The 7,581-nt window shown below is 42.1% G+C and overlaps 1 protein-coding gene across 9 annotated transcripts in view; it reads left to right on the top strand.

Moving 5' to 3' along the window:
• The first annotated feature begins 497 nt into the window (after positions 1 to 497).
• Positions 498 to 7,581, top strand: part of DNAJC13 (DnaJ heat shock protein family (Hsp40) member C13) — a 131,835-nt gene continuing 124,751 nt past the window's right edge. For 5 of the 9 annotated variants that reach the window (XM_073333222.1, XM_073333219.1, XM_073333217.1 and 2 more), the window contains exon 1: positions 500 to 768. The gene's annotated coding sequence lies outside the window, so the exon portion shown is untranslated. Of the gene's footprint in view, positions 769 to 7,581 lie in introns of all 9 variants that reach the window. The other 4 variants (XR_012157482.1, XR_012157481.1, XM_073333216.1 and 1 more) reach the window with 2 other exon arrangements.

Below are 7,581 nucleotides of genomic sequence, written 5' to 3'. Positions count from 1 at the left end.
ACACTGAGCCCTCCCCAGCCCCTCCCCTTTGTGCCCCGCCCACTCGCTGACCCCTCTCTCAGCCCCGCCCCTGTGTCCTGCCCTCTCACTGAGCCCTCCCCAGCCCCTCCCCTCTGTGCCCCGCCCACTCTCCGACTCCTCCCCATCCCCCTGTGCCCCGCCCACTCACTGAGCCCTCCCCAGCCCCTCCCCTCTGTGCCCCGCCCACTCGCTGACCCCTCTCTCAGCCCCGCCCCTGTGTCCTGCCCTCTCACTGAGCCCTCCCCAGCCCCTCCCCTCTGTGCCCCGCCCACTCTCCGACTCCTCCCCATCCCCCTGTGCCCCGCCCACTCACTGAGCCCTCTCCAGCCCCTCCCCCTGTGCCCCACCGACTCACTGAGCCCTCCCCCAACCCCCCCGTGCCCTGCCCACTCACCGCTGCTCTCCGATTTGCGCGTGCGCACGCAGGCGACTGCTTGGTGAGGGAGGGGCGGTTTCGCGACGGGAAAAGGGACGGCGAGAGTCAGCTGACAGGGTCTCGTGATAGTGTGGGAACTGACTGTGCTTGCGCACAGAAGGCGTTTCGCTGCCGGAGTGAAAATGGCGGCCTCCAGCGCGAGCCTCTGACGGGGTTCAGAGAAACGGGGCGCAGCAGCGGCAGCCTAGGCGCTGCGCTCGGCGACGGCAGCAGCAGCTTCCGGGTCTGCCCGCCGCCGTTATCTTCAGCGCTGGTTGCGGCCGGGCGGCAGCCAGGCTGGGGGAGTCCGGGCAGCGCAGCTCTTCGGCCAGGTAAATCCCTCGGGTCTCAGCGCCTGCGTGGAGCAGCGGGACCCCGGGGTGTCCGGCCCGCGCCTGGCTCGCTCGGAGCGTGTGTGGGTCAATGCGCTGCCGGCAGCTCGGGAACGGCCGGGGAGGCTGTGACACCCCCCCCTCCCCGACCCCGGTCACCGACTCCCTCCTATCACACACACACACCGGTATCCACCCCTCCCTGCCGCGGGGGAGGCTGTCATACCCCCGCCCCAGCACCTCTCTCCTCCTGCCCCATTTGGAGGGGGGTGGCATAGAGGAGGCTCGTACACACCTCCTGCATCACCTGGAGGAGGATGGCACTGGGGAGCACCTAGCAAAATCCTCTTTCTTCCTTCTCTTCTCTCCTCTCCTCTTCCCCCCCTCCCCGAAAGAGGCTGTGACGTTTGCCAAAAACTTCTCCCCAACTTATCGTCTCCCCTGATGCCTGGAAAAAGGAAACACACACAGCAAAATCTGCTCCTCCTTGTGTTGGCTGAATCAGTTTCCTCCCCGAGGAGAGGAGTTAGTGGAGGCTTGGCAAAATCTGCATCATCTTCTTCAGGGGAGACTAATAACCACTCTTAATGTTCATTTTTACCATTTATCTCTTTCCCTCTCCCACCACTGCAAGATCAAAATCTTTGGACATCATTGTGCACTCTAGAAATAACCTGAGGGTGGGTCACTTATTGGTGAGGGGGGGTCCTTAACGGGAAACTGGACTTCAGGCTTCAGCAGTAGCTCTGCAAAGAACAAGCTAGAGAAATGTAATTTAGTTCATATGGTCTACCCAGAAATGTGTGTTCTCCCTTCAATCCTGATGCGGTTGCATCCCTTCCTACATCAAATGTTCCAGGTCATCTGCCTTTAAATGTGACTTAAGTTTGTTCAGCTTTTCCACTGTGAACTGTAGATGATGATGGAGGGTGAGAATCTGCTCTTGCTCTTAGGAACTGTTGCGCTCCATTTCAGGGAAAAAATTTGTCTAGGGGATGTGAAATGATGGGAATTGAGACTAAATAAAATTTTCATACACAACTAAATCCTCCATTATTTGAGGGAACTACAAATACTGCTTGAAGATTAATCTGAAAGACATCTCTTTTGTGCCCTTCCCCTCTTCCTTGCACATGAATTAGACTTTTGTCAGCAAGTCTGAGAAGATAAAATTGCGTAAATGTTTCTTCTCTTGGTGTTAATGATTATTTCAGGAAGTCTGTTTTCCTGTTTCCCTTCTTCAGTCTTGTAAATGTTGAGTCTCTGCTTCAGTTTATTTTTAGGAAAGATTTAAGTTTTGGGGATAAATTATTTGTTTCGGTTTGTGGTGGTGGTATCTGTGTTCAGTGTGAAGTGTAGGGGGTGGGGAGCATGAGTGATTCTGGTTTCACCCATGAATTTCAAATCGAGGGGATGTGAGGAGCTATTGCTCTTGCTATCTGTTTAACCACTACTTCATTTAGTAGCAGCATTTTGCCAGTGCTCATTTCTAAAAATAATTTTAAAAAGTATACTGGGTTTTAGCCCAGGTGAGTTCATTAACTTGAAGCTTGATCTAATCTGTGTTTGCTGTAGGGGGCCAAATGCTAAACCACAACATCAGTAATACATTTGGGTGAACACTGAAACTTCTTTGATAAATCATGTTCAACAACTTGCTGCAAATGGAAAGATAATGCTTAAAGTTTCATAAACTAAACTCTTTCCCCGCATAACCTATGAACATTTTTCCAAATTATTTTCTTTCTTCTCTTTGCTGCTGCTCTCATTCTCCTTAAGTCTCCATAAAGCAGCTTAGTTTTAAAAAACAATAAATCAAGTATGTATGTTTGACTGGTCCCTCTGAATGGTCTAGGGTTATACTTTCCATGTACGTACTTGATGATTCAGTCCCTGAGACAAGTATCTTCAGAATGTTTAAACTCTTGGCATTTCAGAAACAGTTCTTCTTAATGGTCAAAATTTCAGATTTGACATTAGTGATATCAAACTAAGCAGGAGATCTGATGAGAATCACTTTAAAAAAACTTCAGATCTTACTTTAATAAATTCATCCATAAATCTTAATCAATACTCCTCTATAAACCTTAATTTCTAATATGTATAAATGAATAACTTCATAGTAACAAAGGCTTAATTTATGAGGCCTATATAGATGTTAGTTAAAAAATCTGAAACATTTAAGCAAATTTTGGAATGTATCACTACAACTTAAATTAATTATGGAAAATTCACAACTCTATACCTCCTCTTAAATAAAAAAAAATCCACGCTGCAGTCCTCTTCCTGCCCCCAAACAACTAAATTTGTAATATTCATTATTCATAAATATCTATTTAAGATCATATTTAGGGTACCATAAACTGTTCGTTTGGATTTAGATATTTAATAATCCTTGCAGGGTAGGAGATAGACTTAGAAGGTTCCAGCCCACATCTTTTGACAAACATCTGTTTACCTGGAATGAACTCATAGTCTGTATTTTGACTCTCCTAATTTAAACCAAGTCAAGGGTCAACTATACAGACCCTTTTAGAAAACCTATTCCTATCCTCTCCCTCAGTTTCTTCACTTAAGCCTCTTTCCAGCTGGTCTCCATTCTCTACTCCATCCTCTGATCAGTCTTACCTCCCTTCTTTTGTTACTCCTTTTAGGTAATCCCTTTCTGTCTTCCCTTGTGTCCCACTCATGCCTTACAGTACACTTTATAAATCTTACCCCAATATTAATTACATAATAAAAAATTGTTGTACAAATATGATACCTGCAAACCATTGGCTCTGCTTGTATGTTGCCCTTTCCCCACCCTGTTTCTGACTTGTGTATTTAGATTGTATACTCTTTTTGAAGAGCACCATCTTATTCTTTGGGGTCCTGCAGTGGTAGGCACTGTACAATCTTAGTAGGCCCCTACTTGGTACTGTAATGCAAATACTAAACATGTCACTTTGAGATACAAAAGATTGAAATAGCATAGAAATAGGCTTTTTGGGAGTTCAAAAAAAAATAGTTTCACTGGTGGTTCAAATTTAGTTCAAGTTCAAGTGCATGAGTAATTTATGCTCGAGAACTCTTCCATTGAATTCAGTGGAACTACTCATGAATGTGAAGTACTTACATTTGAGTGTTTGGAGGATCAGGGCCCTAGTTTCTAACCATGGTATTAGATAAATGAGTTATCAACAGCCTTCTTTTTCTAAAATAAAAACCTAAACAAAGATCCCTTTCCACTCTTAGCCAACACCTGATGGTGTCCAGTGTTGCAAAATTAAAATGGAACAGAAGGGTTAAAATTAGTGATGGTTTGTATAGGTGCAACCCACTGATGAGTGTTTTATATAAAAATCTTAAGTCAGGGAACACGCAACTTTTAAACTCTATTGGACCCTTTGTAGTAGACACATGAAACTAGTATCTTACTAACTCAGTACTGTATGCAGTGCAAGAAAAATGCAAATCTCACTTTTCCCAACGTTTCATTCATTCTTACAATACTGTAACTGCAAAATATTGCTAAATAAACTTTCTTGTTTTTGTTGGAAGCTTGTTTAACTTCCATACAGTGGTTTACAAAACCTGGAGGGTGCTTTAGAAAATGCCTGTGGACACAAGTGGGGTATTCCATACTTCACTTTAACAAAAATAAAACAACTAGATGCCATGTTGAAGATGGTGTAGGTGATAACACTACTATTACATGCAACTGAGCTAGGTTTCAGTAGTTTTCTGGTCTCCAACACTTAATGCGGTGGATAATTATATGGATTACAGTGGTTCCTAAAAGCACCTGTCCCGATCAGATCCCAGTTGTGCTTTAGGCACTGAAGAAACCTACTGAAAGAAAGTGTTAAAGACTGGCAACAGTGAAGCTTTGCTTTTGGACAAAAAGGCTGAACATTTCTGATATTAAGATAATCTCCTGTGAGATTAAAACCTTTTTTGTAACTGACAAGATGCAACAGGTGAATGTAACTACTGGATGCAGGGGAGGGAGGATAAGATAATAAAGTGAGCATGATCTTGTAGTGACTCTATGCAAAATAGTGCATCCCTACTTAGCTGTTATCACCAGGTTAGGATGCTAGAACTAAATTGCCTATTATGGATGTATATAATGCAGTGTGACACACCTATGCTTTGGTAAATTAGTCTGTGTGTCATGTACTTATATTACCCCCATTATTATAGGGCTGCTCTTGGTTAATGCTGTAAATCGACCTAAGTTACACTACTTCGGTTACAAAACTGAAGTCTGCACCATGCTGTGTCAACGGGAGGAACTCTCCCACCAACTTACTTTCCGCCTCTCGGATTTAGCCATAAGTATAGACCGGCCCATAGTATCTGAGCAACTCACAATCTTCAAAATACCTTAGCCTTGCAGGTGGGGAAAGTACAGCTACAATTCTTCCATATTCTCACTTGAGATCTATGGGGCACTGAGAGTCTGCTTTCCAGAGAACTTTTTGTCTAGTGACAGTTACAGTTCCCCTCTCAGTTCTTGCTGAGTTGGTAGGAAGCTTAAAATTGGAAAATGAATTCTGTGTCCTCAAAGAATCATAGAAAAGTAGAGCTGGAAGAGACCTTGAGCGGTCATCTAATCCATCCCCTTCTACTGAGACAGTGACAGGTACATTTAGACCATCCCTGCCAGGTGTTCAAAACCTCCAGTGGCAGGGATTCCACAACTAACTTGGAAACCTGCTCAAGTGCTTAATTATCCGTAGATTAGATATTAGGAAAAATTAACTGTTTTAAAATCTCCTTGCTACTCCAGACTACTGACAAGCAAACAGTCCATATCAAGGCCAGATAAACTTATGTTGGAGGTTTTTTCCCCCACGAAGGTGTGTATATATATACCTTTTACATTCAGAAAACAGTTGCTGTGGATGGCTCCAAAAGACTGTTCTAGTATTTATGTACAGAAAACCTTAGTAAAACTGCTAAGTAACCCAGTAGCAAACATTTGTGTGAGCAATTTATGGCTGTTTGATATTTTCATTAAAATAATAAAGAATAACATAAAAGTTGTAACATGCTGAGACAAAAGCCAGAAAAATCAAAATGATCTATAACTCAGTCTTCAATTCACTAACTCGGTTCTCATTATCTTGACTTTTATTGGCTTCTGTCAATAAGTGCTTGAATAAATAAGTTAATATTTCTGGAGTAAGTTGCCCATAGGCCATGTAACCTGAATATTTCTCTTAAAATGTGCTGTTTGGTAAGATTGAAAGAATGGATGTATGTAGCCAGAGGTGTATTAAACAAATGATTCATCGTCTCTTGAGCTGATTCATGGTTAGGAATATATCAATTTGATGAATGTCATTGAACTGCTTTAATATCAGTGGGAGCTGTGAAGAACTCCATAGATTTAAGATTGTTCCCAAAGATAATATTCCAGCATAGATTCTGTTCAGCTGTTGGATACTGTTTGACAGAGCTGAGAATATTAGACTACTTCATGGTGTTGCATCTCTGCTTTAGTAAAATATTTCCTATAGTTTACTCTTGATTCTACTTGTGATTTTAAGTACTTGCTTGTCTAAGGCAAATTAGAAATGTAAATAACAAATCAAGTGTATAGTTACATGTTCATAGGTATGCATGTAGGCTTACAGGAATAGGACTTTGCCTGCCTGGCTCCTGCCCCGAGGAGCTTACAACCTAAATGATCAATGACACTGAGTAATGGCAAGAAAATTGTGAACGCTAATGTTTTGATACTATCCAAATGGATAGAATAGAGAGTGCCTACTTCTCTGAAAAGTGGCCTTAAGAATTGCAAGAAATTCACAGATCTGCAGTGCTTAATCTTATCACTAATTCATACTAAGATATACATGCATAAAAAAATACAGGCAAATCAGACCTCATTATACTGGCACTTCAATTCAGGTGTATTTATTTTTCTATGCTCGCCCATAAATAGGGCATGTATTACTTTTCATGACTCTAAATTCTCTTTTTGTAAGGTGTAACATTTTCAAAAGTAACTTAGGCTCCTAAGTCCCATTGACTTCCAATGAATTAAGTGCTGAAGTCACTTTTGAAAATGGGATTTAGGCTTCTGAGTCATTTAAGTGCTTTCTTTTTTTAAGGAACAGTGCCCCCATATTCCTCATCAGGTTTGGTACTGCATAGCTAGTAATGATATGATGCCTTTTTTTCCATTCAGGAGTTCTAAAACTTTCTCGGCGTGGAGCACACTTATGCGCAGAGACCTTTGTTTAATTCAGGCTGGCCTGTCCTTTCATTCGTGATTGTGTAACATCCCTGTAATTGCTTCCACAGAAAAGCAGTTCTTTCCTGATACTAAACTTTTTAGCTGTCTTCTAATGCCACTTATGATTGGGGGATTAATTGTGCTGACTTCACCTAATTTACCTTGCAGTAAAACTAAAGTGCCTTGTCTTCATTGTATTTTTAGCTTGGAATAGCTCGCTCATGTTAGTTACCACCAGGTAAAATATACGCCTCTTTCAGCAGTGAAGATGTGATCTTAGTGTCTCTAGTATCTTTTAGCGTTTAACTGCTGTGATAGGTGGCATAGGAAACCAAAAGTCTAGTTCGTTGTGGTAACCTAGTTTAAAACGTAGTTTAAATTGAGTATTTGAAAGTAAATGTTCTAAATACTATGTAATTAGATACTATATAAGATAAGTTGGTGACCATTAAATTTCTCTAATCTTCCTTCCTCAGTTTTTTCCGTCAAATATGCTCAGTTAACAAGTAAAAATGCTGTCATCTTTGATCCAGACTCATCCTAGAGTTGGAAAATAGAGCTGTTCCCTCCCCTTTAGTGCT

Source organism: Lepidochelys kempii, chromosome 2 (assembly GCF_965140265.1).
Source record: "Lepidochelys kempii isolate rLepKem1 chromosome 2, rLepKem1.hap2, whole genome shotgun sequence".
Classification (NCBI taxonomy): Eukaryota; Metazoa; Chordata; order Testudines; family Cheloniidae; genus Lepidochelys; species Lepidochelys kempii.
This window is presented reverse-complemented; position numbering and strand designations above follow the sequence as displayed.